Source organism: Polypterus senegalus, chromosome 1 (assembly GCF_016835505.1).
Source record: "Polypterus senegalus isolate Bchr_013 chromosome 1, ASM1683550v1, whole genome shotgun sequence".
NCBI classification, from domain to species: domain Eukaryota; kingdom Metazoa; phylum Chordata; class Cladistia; order Polypteriformes; family Polypteridae; genus Polypterus; species Polypterus senegalus.
Window position 1 is genome coordinate 257,990,150 of NC_053154.1, and position 16,442 is coordinate 258,006,591.

The following is a 16,442-nucleotide window of genomic DNA, read 5'->3' on the forward strand; positions in this document are numbered from 1 at the left end:
TACAATATTCATTTTGCAAACAGAAGACAGGGAGCACACATTTCTACAGCAAAGACCAAGCTGTGAAAATGAGTGTCTCCTCTGGTGGAAGGACACACTAGATATGAAAGTGCTATAGAAGACTGCCTGATAGACTTATTAAAGAAACTGTACATAATTTAACTACCCAGTGTTCATTTTGCAAGAGACCACAGTAGATAAGAAGAAGCATTTCTGGTGGTGTTAGTTCAATTGATGTTATCACCTGAGTCTTCCAGATGCTCCCTTTTAAGTAACAAAAGCACAGTAATTAAAAAGGTCATATCTTCTAAAACAAATGTCAGAGTTTTCCTCTCTGCAGCTCAGACTTGATACTTTCATCCACCACTACAAATTCCAAATGAATGGCAGCCATCCTGAAGCTTATAAATATTTCTGTGCTGACTTTTCCCACTCCTCAAGCAACTGAATCCATTGTGTGATTACTTTTTACACATGTCTTTTTAATGACAGTCAATTTTTAATTGCTGAGGACCACTTCATTGTTAGTTTGTCAAAAGTACTTCACAGTGTCCCTAATTTTATTCTCTGTGGCCCCAATACTGTTCCATTCCAGCTTGAAGGTGGATGGATGTGCTTTCTTTTTTCACAAGACTCTTTATCTAAATGGCATTTTTGTAGCTCTTAGAAAGCTCCAACTCCTTGCCTGCCAGAAAAAGAATGTACTAGATCAGTGGTTCTCAAGCTCAGTCCCGGGGTCCCAATGTGGCTGCAGGTTTGTGGTCAGACCACTTTCAGAATCAGTTCTCTAATTGAAAATATTATTACATGGGCTTTAATTCTCTTCTTTCATCCTACATTCAAGAAAAGCAACACAGTATGATTTTTGAATTTATAAATATTTAGATTTTTGATTTATCGTTGAATGCTTAACTCTCTTTGTTGTTTTCCTGTTAATATGCCTTCTGAGTAGTTTTCTCCCTTGATTGTATTCTAATAATGACAATAACGAGCAGATCAGACACCCGAGCAAAGTTCACTGAATGATAAAAGACTGAAACTGCTTCAGTAAATAATGGACTAACCCTTGGAAAAGCAGAATGAAAATCATGATGATGATGAAAATATGAAAAACCAAGTTAAAAAAAACAAACAGTAAACTGACTCCACGTAACATACATTAAATGTCGAGTGCATTCTAATAAAAAATTCAATGTAATGTCTACATTGACCCCAAAACACAAAATTAGGGAAATAACGAGTTGCTTAATTAGGCTAAGAGTCCAATTGAAAACAGCATTTGGTTGGAACACAAACCTTCAGCCACATGGAGTCCCCAGGACTGCGTCCGAGAACCACTGTTCTAGATTCGAAAGGCAAGCCATCCGATCTGCTTCAGGTGGCAGGAGACGCCTGCTCTAAAGTGCAGCTCCCAGTGCTTGGCTGGCACGTTCGAGAATATTATGATGTTTCACTGTTATTTATTATCGCATGTCTGATGTTTCTTTAGTGGCAGGCGGATTGTTAGTGGAATGTAGTTGTATGGCAAAAAAAATCGCCCCCTCGCAGAACTGTGATTTTTTTTTTTATCTGCGTTTTTATTGCAGTGGTTCAAGAACATGTTTGGACTACGGCGGCCACCGTAGCGGTGAAGTTAAAAAAAGGAAAAAAAACACAAGCCTGTGCAGTGGCTGGGAGTGTCACTTTTTCAGACTTAATATTAAAAGAAAAACGCCACAAACTCCAACGGTAAATACGGTAAGGGCCGAATTGTTAATTTTGAATTTAATGGAAACAAAATACGAGCCGGAGTTTAGCGCGGTTGGGGGAGAAGAAGGGCCTGCGTGAGCTCTCACTTTTGCAGCATGGAAGAGTGCTGATTCGACCTAAATGGTTCTCAGTACCTAAAACGGCTGTTAGAGCCAAAACAAAGTGTTCACAAGGATGCCAAGGCGTCTTCTTCATGCCCTGTATATAGCGCATAAGTATCCTTTTGGATATTAGGTTGACAGCGTTCAATATGAGTTGCTTGGGTATCTTTTGTTAAACTGCACGCTGTACAGCATATTCCACACAAGGCTCAAAATACGTAAAAAGGCAACATGCTGTTGATAGAACGAGACCAGTAAAACAAGGCAAAGATAGTTTATTTAGAGTTTCTCACGTTTCAGCTTCCGATCACAATAAGTAAGTAGTAATTCTAGTTACTGTATAGCGCAGCTTAGTGTAAGAAGTGACCTTAAAGTTTGCTTTATGATTTAAAGTTTCATCTTGCTGATTGATCAATAACAATGTGGTGCAAAGGACTTTAAATGTCGTTACTGTCGGTAGCTTTTAAAATATTTGGTATTGATTAAAGAGTTAACATAATTATACATTATGAAGCATAACAGAAGGTAAAATTAGCACATCTTAACATTTGAAATTTAACCTGATTGATTTTGGAGACTTAAAATAATATGAAAAAACATACAATTTACATTTTAGTAGAATGATAAAGTTTTGATATTCTGTATTAAAAGAAACATGCCACAAAAGTTCTATTCAGTTCTTCAGAGAAAATGAGGTGTGGCAACAGTAGTTTTATTGCCACGATCGGGCATATATATTAAATGAAATGCAAGGAGTGCCTACTATACATTTAATACGTTGTGAAAAGAGTGTCAGGCAGAGTAAAGATCATGAATCTGGAAATTGGAGGTGTGATGATGAGTGTTATTAGTGCATATGCACCGTAAGTTGGGTGTGCAATAGGTGAGAGAGAAGATTTTTGGAGTGAGTTGGATGAAGTGATGAACAGTGTACCCAAGGGACAGAAAGTGGTGATTTGAGCGGATTTCAATGGACATGTTGGTGAAGGGAACAGAGGAGACGAGGAGGTGATGGGTAGGTATGGTGTCAAGGAGAGGAAAGAAGGACAGAGGATAGTGGATTTTGCCAAAAGGATGGACATGGCTGTGGTGAATACGTATTTTAAGAAGAGGGAGGAACAGAGGGTGACGTACAAGAGTGGAGGAAGATGCACACAGGTAGATTACATCCTATGCAGAAGAGTCAACCAGAAGGAGATTGAAGACTGCAAAGTGGTGGCAGGGGAAAGTGTAGTTAAGCAGCATAGGGTGGTGGTCTGTAGGATGACGTTGGAGATCAGGAAGAGAGTGAGGGCAGAGCCAAGGATCAAATGGTGGAAGTTGAAAAAGGAAGACTGCAAGGTTGAGTTTAGGGAGGAGGTGAGACAGGCACTGGGTGGTAGCGAAGAGTTACCAGATAGCTAGGAAACTACAGCAGATGTAGTAAGGGTGACAGCAAGAAAGGTGCTTGGCGTGACATCTGGAAAGAGAAGGGAGGAAAAGGAAACCAGGTGGTGGAATAAGGAAATACAGGAGAGTATACGGAGGAAGAGGATGGCAGAGAGATGCAGAAAGTAGACAAGAGTACAAGGAGATAAGGCGCAAGGTGAAGAGAGAGGTGGTGAAGGCTAAAGAAAAGGCATATGATGAGTTGTATGAGAGGTTGGACACTAAGGAGGGAGAAAAGGACGTGTACTGATTGGCTAGACAGAGGGACCGAGCTGTGAAAGATGTGCAGCAGGTTAGGGTGATAAAGGACAATGATGGAAACATACTCACAAGCGAGGAGAGTGTGTTGAGCTGATGGAAAGAGTACTTTGAGAGGCTGATCAAAGAAAAGAACAAGAGAGAGAGAAGGTTGGATGATGTGGAAATAGCGAATCAGGAAGTGCAACGGATTAGCAAGGAGGAAGTAAGGACAGCTATGAAAAGGATTAAAAATGGAAAGGCTGTTGGTCCAGATGACATAGTTGTGGAAGCATGGAGGTGTTTAGGAGAGATGGAAGTGGAGTTTTTAACCAGATTGTTTAATGGAATCTTGGAAAGTAAGAGGATGCTTGAGGAATGGAGAAGAAGTGTACTCGTGCCGATATTTAAGAATAAGGGGATGTGCAGGACTACAGTAACTACAGGGGAATAAAATTGATGAGCCATAGTATGAGGTTATGGGAATGAGTAGTGGAAGCTAGGTTAAGAAGTGAGGTGACGATTAGTGAGCAGCAGTATGGTTTCATGCCAAGAAAGAGCACCACCGATGCAATGTTTGCTCTGAGGATCAGAGGTGGGTAGTAACGAGTTATATTTACTCCGTTACATTTATTTAAGTAACTTTTTAAAAAAATTGTACTTCTAAGAGTAGTTTTACTGCACCATACTTTTTACTTTTACTTGAGTACATTTGTGAAGAAGAAACGCTACTCTTACTTTGGGCAACATTGGGCAACACTCATCGTTACTTTTTTTCCATTTGATAGTGTGCTATATTTTTGCCAGAGAGAATCCGCCAGTGGATCTACTGCATGACTTTCACCAATCAGACGTAGCAACAATAATCACATGGCTCCGTTTCACAAATCAGTTGTAGCCATGCAGTCACATGACCCCAAACAAACTGTTGTGTCCTAGCGGCACAAATTCCTCACAGACAGCGGACAGGGAAAGAAAGAATACTGTACATGAAAAATGAGACAGCTCCTGCTGAAGCTTAACTATCACTTCACTGAGTGAAGAACAAACACGTTTTAACCAAATGTGCACAGACACAGACAGTCAAGGTGAAGTGAGACTTCTTGTACGTGCACAAGCTTCCTTGTTCTAATGTTATTTTCTATCAGCTGTGCTATTTGGAGGGTAAGTGAATATGCAGTATTATACTGTCAATGTACAGCAGTGGTGCCCACACTGTTTTCAGCTTGCGAGTTACTTTTGAAATGACCAGGTTGAAATTAACTACCTACATTAAAAATTATATATATATATATATATATACATATACACACACACACACACACATAGGTGCCGGTCATAAAATTAGAATATCATGACAAAGTTGATTTATTTCAGTAATTCCATTCAAAAAGTGAAACTTGTATAATATATTCATTCATTACACACAGACTGATGTATTTCAAATGTTTATTTCTTTTAATTTTGATGATTATAACTGACAACTAATGAAAGTCCCAAATTCAGTATCTCGGGAAAATTAGAATATTGTGAAAAGGTTCAATATTGAAGACACCTGGTGACACACTCTAATCAGCTAATTAACTCAAAACACCTGCAAAAGTCTTTAAATGGTCTCTCAGTCTAGTTCTGTAGGCTACACAATCATGGGGAAGACTGCTGACTTGACAGTTGTCCAAAAGACGACCATTGACACCTTGCACAAGGAGGGCAAGACACAAAAGGTCATTGCTAAAGAGGCTGACTATTCACAGAGCTCTGTGTCCAAGCACATTAATAGAGAGGCGAAGGGAAGGACAAGATGTGGTAGAAAAAAGTGTACAAGCAATAGGGATAACCGCACCCTGGAGAGGATTGTGAAACAAAACCCATTCAAAACTGTGGGGGGGATTCACAAAGAGTGGACTGCAGCTGGAGTCAGTGCTTCAAGAACCACCACGCACAGACGTATGCAAGACATGGGTTTCAGCTGTCACATTCCTTGTGTCAAGCCACTCTTGAACAAGAGACAGCGTCAGAAGTGTCTTGCCTGGGCTAAAGACAAAGCTGCTGCTGAGTGGTCCAAAGTAATGTTCTCTGATGAAAGTAAATTTTGCATTTCCTTTGGAAATCAAGGTCCCAGGGTCTGGAGGAAGAGAGGAGAGGCACAGAATCCACGCTGCTTGAGGTCCAGTGTAAAGTTTCCACAGTCAGTGATGGTTTGAGGTGCCATGTCATCTGCTGGTGTTGGTCCATTGTGTTTTCTGAGGTCCAAGGTCAACGCAGCCATCTACCAGGAAGTTTTAGAGCACTTCATGCTTCCTGCTGCTGAAGAACTTTGTGGAGATGCAGATTTCATTTTCCAACGGGACCTGGCACCTGCACAAAGTGCCATACCTACCAGTACCTGGTTTAAGGACCATGGTATCCCTGTTCTTGTTTGGCCAGCAAACTCACCTGACCTTAACCCCATAGAAAATCTATGGGGTATTGTGAAGAGGAAGATGCAATACGCCAGACCCAACAATTCAGAAGAGCTGAAGGCCACAATCAGAGCAACATGGGCTCTCATAACACCTGAGCAGTGCCACAGACTGATCGACTCCATGCCACGCCACATTGCTGCAGTAATCCAGGCCAAAGGAGCCCCAACTAAATATTGAGTGCTGTACATGCTTATACTTTTCATGTTCATACCTTTCATTTGGCCAACATTTCTAAAAATCCTTTTTTTGCATTGGTCTTAATTGATATTCTAATTTTCCGAGATACTGAATTTGGGACTTTCATTAGTTGTCAGTTATAATCATCAAAATTAAAAAAAATAAACATTTGAAATACATCAGTCTGTGTGTAATGAATGAATCTAATATACAAGTTTCACTTTTTGAATGGAATTACTGAAATAAATCAACTTTGTCATGGTATTCTAATTTTATGATGGGCGCATATATATATACACACTGAGTATACTTTATACATAAAATATATGTTGTCGTACCTTGCATAACTGAATAACCCTTATGGCACAATAACAATTCAATATATTTATGGTCACTACAGTATTTGGATTTAATAATCTTCATGTGGGAAAAGGCTGACTTAGTAGAGCCGAATAATGCAGTCAAGGAGGTAGCACATTTCCTCATGTTTGGGTACTGTTCCTCTGTGAGTAAGTTCCAAAACTGTCCATGAGACCCATACTTCAGCTGAATGTCATCCTGTAGTGTCAAAATCTCATCCTCCACTGTAGAGGAGTTTTAGGTAAAACAGTGTTGCAATTTTTGATGCGGGTGAATCACCCTCAACATCTTCCCTAAATGGATAGCACTTAAATGTAACAATTGGCACAAGTAAAGCTGAGTCTTGAAACTGTCTATCAAAGTCTGACAGGCAATTTTCAATCTGCTCTGTGTAGTGTATGCTGTCAAGTTGCGGACACGTCTTCCATTGCGTTTCCAGCTCTGACGAGAGGTTTTGGATGTTCCCCAAATCAAGGCGCTGCAGCTTTGAGGACAGATGTTGCATTTTTTGTTTGAAAGCATTAACTAAGCTAATCATATTGAACATGGTTTTCTCTTTTCCTTGCAGCTGTAAATTAAGCTCATTCAACATGTTGGTCAGATTGGAAAAAAAATGCCAAGTCTAGAGGCCATTGATTGTTATTAAGTTGCTTGTATTCTGCATGTTTAATGACAAGGAGAAACTCCTTCTTCTCCTGCCAGGGGTCTTGAAATCTCAGCAGTAATTTCTCCCTAGTCAGCTGCCTCAACAAAGGCATCTTTTATCGTCTCTCCATCTTGGAAGAACTTCTTATGCTTAATGATTGAGTGACTCACCCGGAACGATGCTTCGGTGTGTCTGCCTTTGCTTTTGAATTCAGCCGAGTGAAAAATTACGGCTGTCCGATTAACTGCGATTTTAGTTCCCTCTCCTCTCTCTTTCTCGGATCGCTTTTCGGAAGGAAGTCAGTTTGGTAGTTTTTATGAACAGTTCGAAGTGCCCTTCCACATTTTCCTTCTTTGGAATAGCAATAATAGATTGACAGTTCGGACAAACGCACATCGATTGTGACATTGTGAGAGAAAAAAAATTCTCTTCCAATTCCACATCCAGCCCATAACCAACAAATTTTTTTTAAATCCCTTCTGGATTGGAAATTGGAAAGCTAACTAGATCACTTAGATAGCCGGAATTTTGCAGTAGCTCACGCGTTTGATTGTGCATGTGGGATGACCAGTGTGTTAGAAGAAAAGAGATCTCAGACTGGCCGCCCTGTATGTCAATCAAGTGGGATGACCAGTGTGTTAGAAGAAAAGAGATCTCAAACTGGCCGCCCTGTATGTCAATCAAGTGGTAAATGCCATAGGGAAGATATATGATAGACTAACATTTAAAAAAAAAACAAAACATTTTTTTTGAATGCAATGCGATCTACCTGCGCTACCTTTTCCGATCGCGATCGACGTATTGGGCACCCCTAGTGTACAGTATATCTTTTCACTGTAAGTAGTTTGCACTGTTCACTCATACATGTTACCTACTGTAGGTATTGGCTTCAAAAGCGTTGTTGTGAAGAACTGATTTAGAACTTTGTGTTATTTGTGCATCTTTATTTTGTAAATATATTGTTATTTATTTTTACTCATTTTTTATTTTATTATTTGGAAATAACAGAATTTGCACATTATTTTATATTTCTGTCTGTCTTATTACAACATTTCTAAAAAATAATTTAGTATGATCAAACAGTCACTCAGTACTTGAGTAGTCCTTTCACCAAGTACTTTTTTACTCTTACTTAAGTAATTTTTTTGGATGACTACTTTTTACTTCTACTTGAGTAATATTATTTTGAAGTAGCACTACTCTTCCGTGAGTACAATTTTTGGCTACTCTATGCACCTCTGCTGAGGATGTTGATGGAGAAGTTTAGAGTAGGCCAGAAGGAGTTGCATTGCGTCTTTGTGGGCCTGGAGAAAGCATATGACAGGGTGTCTCGAGAGTAGCTGTGGTATTGTATGAGGAAGTCGGGAGTGGCAGAGAAGGATGTAAGAGTTGTACGGGATATGTGCGAGGGAAGTATGACAGTGGTGAGGTCTGCAGTAGGAGCGATGGATGCATTCAACGTGGAGGTGGGATTATATCAGGGATCATCTCTGAGCCCTTCTTTACAATGGTGATGGACAGGTTGACAGACGAGATTAGACAGGAATCCCCATGGACTATGATGTTTGCTGATGACATTGATCTGTTGCGATAGTAGGGAGCAGGTTGAGGATACCCTGGAGAGGTGGAGATATGCTGTAGAGAGGAGAGGAATGAAGGTCAGTAGGAACAAGACAGAATACGTGTGTGTAAATGAGAGGGAGGTCAGTGGAATGGTGAGGATGCAGGGAGTAGAGTTGGCGAAGGTGGAGTACTGAGTAATGGGGATTGTGGAAGAGAGGTAAAGAAGAGAGTGTTGACAGGGTGGAATGGGTGGAGAAGTGTGTCAGGAGTAATTTGTGACAACGGGTATCAGCAAGAGTGAAAGGGAAGGTCTACAGGACAATAGTGAGACCAGCTATGTTATATGGGTTGGAGACGGTGGCACTAACCAGAATGCAGGAGAAAGAGCTGAAGGTGGCAGCGTTAAAGATGCTAAGATTTGCATTGGGTGTGACGAGGATGGATAGGATTAGAAATGAGTACATTAGAGGGTCAGTTCAAGATGGACGGTTGGGAGACAAAGTCAGGGAGGCGAGATTGCGTTGGTTTGGACATGTGCAGAGGAGAGATGCTGGTTATATTGGGAGAAGGATGCTAAGGATAGAGCTGCCTGGGAAGAGGAAAAGAGGAAGGCCTAAGAGAAGGTTTATGGATGTGATAAGAGAGGGTATGCAGGTGGTGGATGTGACAGAGCAGGATGCAGAAGACAGGAAGATATGGAAGAAGATGATCCGCTGTGGCAACCCCTAACAGGAGCAGCCGAAAGAAAAAGAATACATACATATCTTCGGGGTAATAGTGAAGAATAAAATGTAATAAAACTGAATGCAGTTATGAACAGTGCTGCACATCATCTCTCTGACACAGTAACAGTAACCCAGAGTGCTTTCCTCTAACAAATTAAGAAACACCACTGGGGTTCCTTTACACCAACCGCAATACGCCTGCATAGTGCCTTACTGTGACTATGACTGCCAAGTCAGAAGTTTTCTTTCTCTTGTAATTCAGATGTATATTTGAGAAGGATCTGTTGTTAATCAAAATATAATATAACTAGCCAACCCGCGGCATACCATACGCCGCATATTTAGGCCGGTTTTTTAATTATCTTTAAGCACAGGGAGAAAATTAACATTTGAAAATTCGGTAATGTAATAAATCAGCAAGAAAAGCAACATTGTAACAATGCATGGAACGAACCAACACACAAATGTCCGTGACTGAAAACTGGCGGACCACCATCGCTCATGTGCCCACCTCCAATTCGTCACTTGAGTCGTTGTTGTCTTTGCACAGTCCAGATGCACCTTTGACTCACATGGACTTTCCGTGTTACTGCAGGAGCATCTAAGAAGACGCACGTTTGTCGCGGATGCGAATTGCTGTATGTAGTGTGTAAAAAAAGTTTGCTATGGTGCACACGGTCATGCGTCGTAACCAAAAACTCGTTTTTTTAAAGACTGCTTACTTCATTGTGTTTTAACCTCAGTTGTAAAGGATTGTTTTAAGGATCCCATGAGATACCCCTCGGAAACCGTTTTACACGCTACATATGGCGATTCACCTCCGCGAGAAACATGCCTCTATGAACAGTCAACGTGGCTCGGAGGTGCCAGGAGTTGGTGGGCGTGGCTCCTTCCTGCGTGCGCCATAGGTGTCTTCTTACTTGTCCAATTGTATCTGGCTGCTCAGTGAATCCACGCCCCTTCCAGTGTGCTTTCCATGGTTGTCTTGCCTTAGTGAATTATATATATAGATGTATGTATTTGTTTATTGTTGAACTATTGTATTGTAATCTTTTCACAGATGCGTTCTCAAAGTTTTTTTTATTTTTGCTTATGAATTTGTTTTACTAGATACTAGTCTTGATTAGATTTGATTAGGCTTCTGGTTTGTCACTAATATTAGCCACTAAATGTATTTTAGAATTGTTGCAAAATTTCCTCCTGGGGACAAATAAAGATCTACCTACCTACCTACCTACCTAAATGACTGGTTCTGTCAAGCAAGTAACATTCATCTTGCTGTGTTTAACATTAATTTATTTCTTCCCTTGCTTATTCTGTTATACGGTTTTTGGTGGTTGAGCATTTTGTGCAAGGCATCAACCAACCTTGCCCTGGTGCCAGCAAATTACAGAATACACTTGCACATGCAGGGCGAGTTTTTGTGTGGCTAATCCACCCTTGTGAAGTGGGAGGATATTTTCATGTACACAGGGAGAATGTGCTACCTGAGATATCATTTAAAACCAGAATCCTACATCTTTAAGGTTGCACCTTTAATCATTATACTACCTAGCTGCCAACTTTTCAATAAAATGGTTGAATATTTTAGAAGTGCATATCTTTAAAAATGAAGAACCACTCAGCTAGTGATGCTAAGTTTATTTTTAAAAATAAGTTGCTTTAAATCTTTTTGTCATAATTTTTTGTTTAGCTTTAGATCTCAGCAGTGGAGTTGTTTTGCTTAGTTGCGTCAGTTACTTAGTTAACTTAATGAAAATAGAAGCATGTGCAGCTATGAAGGTGGTAAGCAAGGATGGAATGTGTGTGAAAGTACTTTTGGGAGTTGTAAAGGAAATTCTCAAAGTCACTGGGGAAAAATAAAGCTTTCTTAGGGATTTTATAAAGTGTAGTAAAATATGGACTTTAAAATTGAAATAAGAATGATCAGATGGATGGTTGTATGAAGCTTCGAGAAAGAAAGACAAGTTCACAGTTGAAGAGACTGGCACATGGGGGATAAGGCATATACAGTGGAACCTCGGTTCATGAATGTCTGTGAACACGTACAAATCGGGTTACGACCAAAAACTTGGCCAAACATTTGCATCTGTTCACGACCACACGCTCGGTTGACGAACAAGCAAGTTTCCCTTCTGGTTCGTACGCGCCAATGATTTCCGCACATGTTCAGTCTCTCCCTGTGCATTTGCTGTGAACTCTTTGTGTTCTGTTTGGTTTCCGTTCTGGTTCATACTCGCCGATGATTTCTGCATGCGTTCAGTCTCTCCCTGTACTGTACATTGTTCTCTGTGCATCACACAGAGGGACTCTCCCTCAAAACTGTAACCTCCTCTTAACCCAGCTTCTTCCTGTGGTATAGTGGTTCCACAGCTCCTGTCAAAAAGGTCTGTTTTAATAAATAATCACTGCACTCGCGGCGTGGTGGTGTGTGGCCGATGCGGTTCCTGAGGAGTTTGTGATGTGGGTGTTTCTCACGTAAGTGCACAGGTGAGAAGCGGTCTGCATCTGTAATTGTTCCCAGGAGCTGCTGATTGCCACGACTACCACGCCTCTTCATAAGTAGAAGCGTGAGTCGGCTAAAGGAAAAATGAAGAGAACAGGAAAGAACGGGAGGTTGCAGGAGAAGGCAGGAAGCAGGAGGAGAAAGCTGGTGCAGGAGAGAGCGAGCGCAGGCTCGCGTGCAGCTGAGAGCGAGCGAGCTGCTGAGCAGGGAGCCTGGGTGTTTTGTCTCAGTGTTATTCAATGTTTTTACATTTAATTTACTATTACACTGTGCATTCTATGGTATAATTAACTATTTTTGTGCTTAAAAATCTTTAAAGAAAATATATTTACATACAGTTCGTACGGTCTGGAACGGATTAATTTTATTTACATACTGTACATTCCTATAGGGGAAATTACTTCGAGGTTCCACTGTATAGGCATAGAAAAATAGACTGATATTCTTTGGCCACATGGCACAAAGCACACAAATTGACCAAGTAAAGAGGTGCAGAGTTGATGGAGGTAGGGGTTGTATGTATGGGGTGACGACCTTATTCGTGATAGGAAAATCTACTTTCTTACATTAAGTGATATGTGGTTTACCTCTGGTGGTGCTGCAGTTTTAGTTGAAATTGCACTTCCAATTTACAGCTTTACTCATGTGTTTCGCCAAGGCAAAAAAAGGTGGCATTTTAGCAAATATTTACTCAACCTGATTAAAGTGTAAAGGTGTCGACTTTGATACCTTCACATTTTTTGAGTATCTTGCCATTGTTATTCAAGGTGTGTCCCAGTCACTCGTATTGTCCTTCTATAGACCTCCTAAATATAATCCATCTTTCACTGAGGAATTCTCAGAGTTCGTATCTATAATATTTAACATTGATAGGTTCCTAATTATTGGCGATTTTAACTTTCCTGTTTATTGCCAGTGTGACTGGAAAGTAAGAGATTTCATGAACCTCCTGCACTCATTTAATGTCAGCCAGCACATCAACCAGCCCACACATAAGGGAGGACCCACACTGGATTTAGGCATTGCAAAAGGTTTAACAGTTGACGTGAGGAAGGTCGTGGATATTGATACATCAGACCACTTTTTCATATTATTTAATGTAGAAATACTGAAAACAACAACTAATGAGAGGCATATTGTAAAAAAATGTTACTTTGATACATCTGCAGCTTTAAAGTTTGCTAATATTCTAAACAATTAGTCCATTTGTAGTGAATATATCAAAAATGCTAATAATGTTAATAGCAAGGTGGAATATTTTTATGCTAATGTAAGTGCTGCAGCTGTCACCCCTGAAAAGACAGTTAAGAAATCATCCCTTAACTATTATACCCAGGAAAACCCAAAGATTATCTGATTTAAAGAGAACACGTCAGCGAGTTAAGCATGGAGAAAAACTAAATTGATAGTCCATTATGAAATATTGAAGGCTAAAGTAACTGAATATAACAACCTAGTCTGCCTTGAGAGGCAGTCCTATATCTCTAAAATTATAAATGAAAATGCTAGCAGTCCAAGAGTTTTATTCTCAACTATTGATGGTCTTCTAAACCCATCTCACTCAATTGAATGCTTCTTAAAAACTACTAACACAACTTGTGAGGCTTTCACTATATTTTTTAAACACAAATTAATGACATTGGAGGAATGTACTATATTATCTCTAATGTTAATCCAGCTGAATCCTAGTATTCCATTTACAGCAAGTTAAATTTATTTCATCAGAATAGATCTATCCAAAATAAGTAGAATAATTTCTCAACTGAAATCCTCCACCTATGTCCTTAAACCAATCCCAACAGGCTTTATCAAAAAAGTCTCTGTTGTGCTAATTGACAGTATGCTTAATATGGTGAAGTCATCATTAGATATGGTGGGGGTCTTCCCTAATTGTGTTAAGACTGCAGTTGTCAAACCCCTGCTCAAGAAAAAATAATCTCAGCTCCTCTGTTTTTGACAATTTTAGACCAATATCTAACCTGATATTTTTAAGTAAAGTTCTAAAAAAAGGCAGTCATTACACAGCTAAATGATTACTTGAATAAAAATTCTGTTCTTGACAAGTTTCAGTCAGTTTTTATAACAAATCACAGTACAGAAACTGCACTGGTTAAAATAGTAAATGATTTGCAGGTTAATGATGACAGGAGAGAGGTGGTGTATGTGTTGCTGTTCTCTTAGACTTGAGTGCAGAATTTAACACCATTGATCACAGTATTCTTATTAACCACCTTAGTCAATCTGTGGGCCTTTCACTTAAGAAATATAGCTGAAGTTAGACCTCTTATAACTTTATAAGATGCTGAAAAATTAGTTAATGCTTTTGTTTTCAGTTAACTATATTACTGTAACGCACTCCTTACAGGACTACCTAAGAAAAACATCAATCGGTTTCAGTTAGTGCAGAATACAGCAGCAGGAATCTTAACTAGAAAAATAAAATCTGAGTATATTTTACCAGGTTTTGCATCGCTACTTTGGTTACTTGTGTTATTTAGAATTGACTTTAAAATACTACTAATAGTTTACAAAGCCTTAAATCTCACCCTGTCATGCATTTTGGAAAGTCTGTCCCTTTACACTCTTAAGTCATAACCTCAGATCTTCAAATGATGGTCGGTTTATAAATCCAAGATCCAATCTGAAAGAAGTGGTGAGGTGGCCTTTTGCTGTTATGTACCTAAAATTTTGAATACTTTACCAGTAAAAATTTGCCAGGCTAATACTGTAGAACAATTTAAAAACATGCTAAAAACCCATTATTTTAAAAATGGCTTTTTCATAGCTACATTTTAGTTGTATCCCTATTAGTCTATATGGGCATTGAATTATCATTTTCCTCTGTGTTCTGCAATTCCATACCATTCTGTACTATTCTTTGCTGTCTTTTCCGGTTCTTCTGTGATGGCGATCTGTGGCACCACCACCTCATCATCAAAGTACCATGCTGCCCCCTGCATTTATGGATTGAATGGCGGGTGTCCCAGATGTCCACATGACCATCATCATCAAATTCTTTCGTGTAAAGCCTGTAAACCATGAGGACTGATTTAGGCCATTTGTGTTAGGTAAACTTTTTGGTCGTGTCATCGGACTTGCGGCCACATGTCTTGGACACTCGGGTGAAGAGAGGGGCGGAGCTGTCAACTGATCACCACCTGGTGGTGAGTTGGCTTCGATGGTGGGGGAGGATGCCGGTTAGGCCTGGTAGGCCCAAATGTGTTGTGAGGGTCTGCTGGGAACGGCTGGCAGAGTCCTATGTCAGAAGTAGCTTCAACTCCCACCTTCGGCAGAACTTCGACCACATCCCGAGGGAGGTGGGGTACATTGAGTCCGAATGGGTCATGTTTCGTGCCTCTAATGTTGAGGCGGCTGACCGGAGCAGTGGCTGTAAAGTGGTCGGTGCCTGTCGTGGCGGCAATCCCCGAACCCGTTAGTGGACACTGGCGGTGAGGGATGCTGTGAAGCTGAAGAAGGAGTCCTATAGGACCTTTTTGTCCTGTGGGCCTCTGGAGGCAGCTGATAGGTACCGGTAGTCCAAGCGGAATGCAGCTTCGGTGGTTGCTGAGGCAAAAACTCGGGCGTGGGAGGAGTTTGGGGAGACCATGGAGAACGACTTTCTGATGGCTTCGAGGAGATTCTGGTCCACCGTCCGGCGTCTCAGGAGGGGGAAGCAGTGCAGTGTCAACACCGTGATATGGTGGAGATGGTGCTCTGCTGACCTCACTCGGACGTGTGGGTCGGTGGGGAGTACTTCAAGACCTCCTCAATCCCACTAACATGCCTTCCAATGAGGAAGCAGAGCCTGGGGACTCTGAGGTGGGCTGTCCCATCTCTGGGACTGAGGTCACCGAGGTGGTCAAAAAACTCCTTGGTGGCAGGGCCCCGGGGGTGGATGAGATACCGAGTTCCTCAAGGCTCTGGATGTTGTAGGACTGTCTTGGTTGACACGTCTCTGCAACATCGCATGGACATCGGGGACAGTGCCTCTGGATTGGCAGACCGAGGTGGTGGTCCCCCTCTTTAAAAAGGGGGACCGGAGGGTGTGTTCCAACTACTGAGGGATCACTCTCCTCAGCCTCCCTGGAAAAGTCTATTCGGGGGATCTGGAGAGGAGGGTCCGTCGGATAGTCAAACCTCGGATTCAGGGGGAACAGTGTGGTTTTCGTCCTGGTCGCGGAACAGTGGACCAGCTCTACACCCTTGGCAGAGTCCTGGGGCCTCATGTATAACGTTGTGCGTAGAACTCGCACTATAACATGGCGTAAGCATAAAGCGAAATGTGCTTACGCACAGAAAAATCCAGATGCAGGAATCTGTGTGTACTCCAACTTCCACGCTCTTCCGCTACATAAATCCCGACCTGCGCGGAAAACTAACGCTCGTGCACGCGCATTATGTAACGCCCCAAATCCTCCCAGAATTACGCCTATTTGAATATGCAAATCAATATAAATCGCCCTTAAGCGCAGCCTTCTGTGAAAA

The 16,442-nt window shown here is 41.0% G+C and overlaps 1 protein-coding gene across 6 annotated transcripts in view; it reads left to right on the top strand.

Annotated features, from left to right (window-relative positions):
* The first annotated feature begins 1,601 nt into the window (after window positions 1-1,601).
* sec31b (SEC31 homolog B, COPII coat complex component) overlaps window positions 1,602-16,442 on the top strand; it is a 127,391-nt gene continuing 112,550 nt past the window's right edge. For 3 of the 6 annotated variants that reach the window (XM_039772569.1, XM_039772560.1, XM_039772587.1), the window contains exon 1: window positions 1,604-1,737. The gene's annotated coding sequence lies outside the window, so the exon portion shown is untranslated. Of the gene's footprint in view, window positions 1,738-16,442 lie in introns of all 6 variants that reach the window. The other 3 variants (XM_039772577.1, XM_039772596.1, XM_039772602.1) reach the window with 2 other exon arrangements.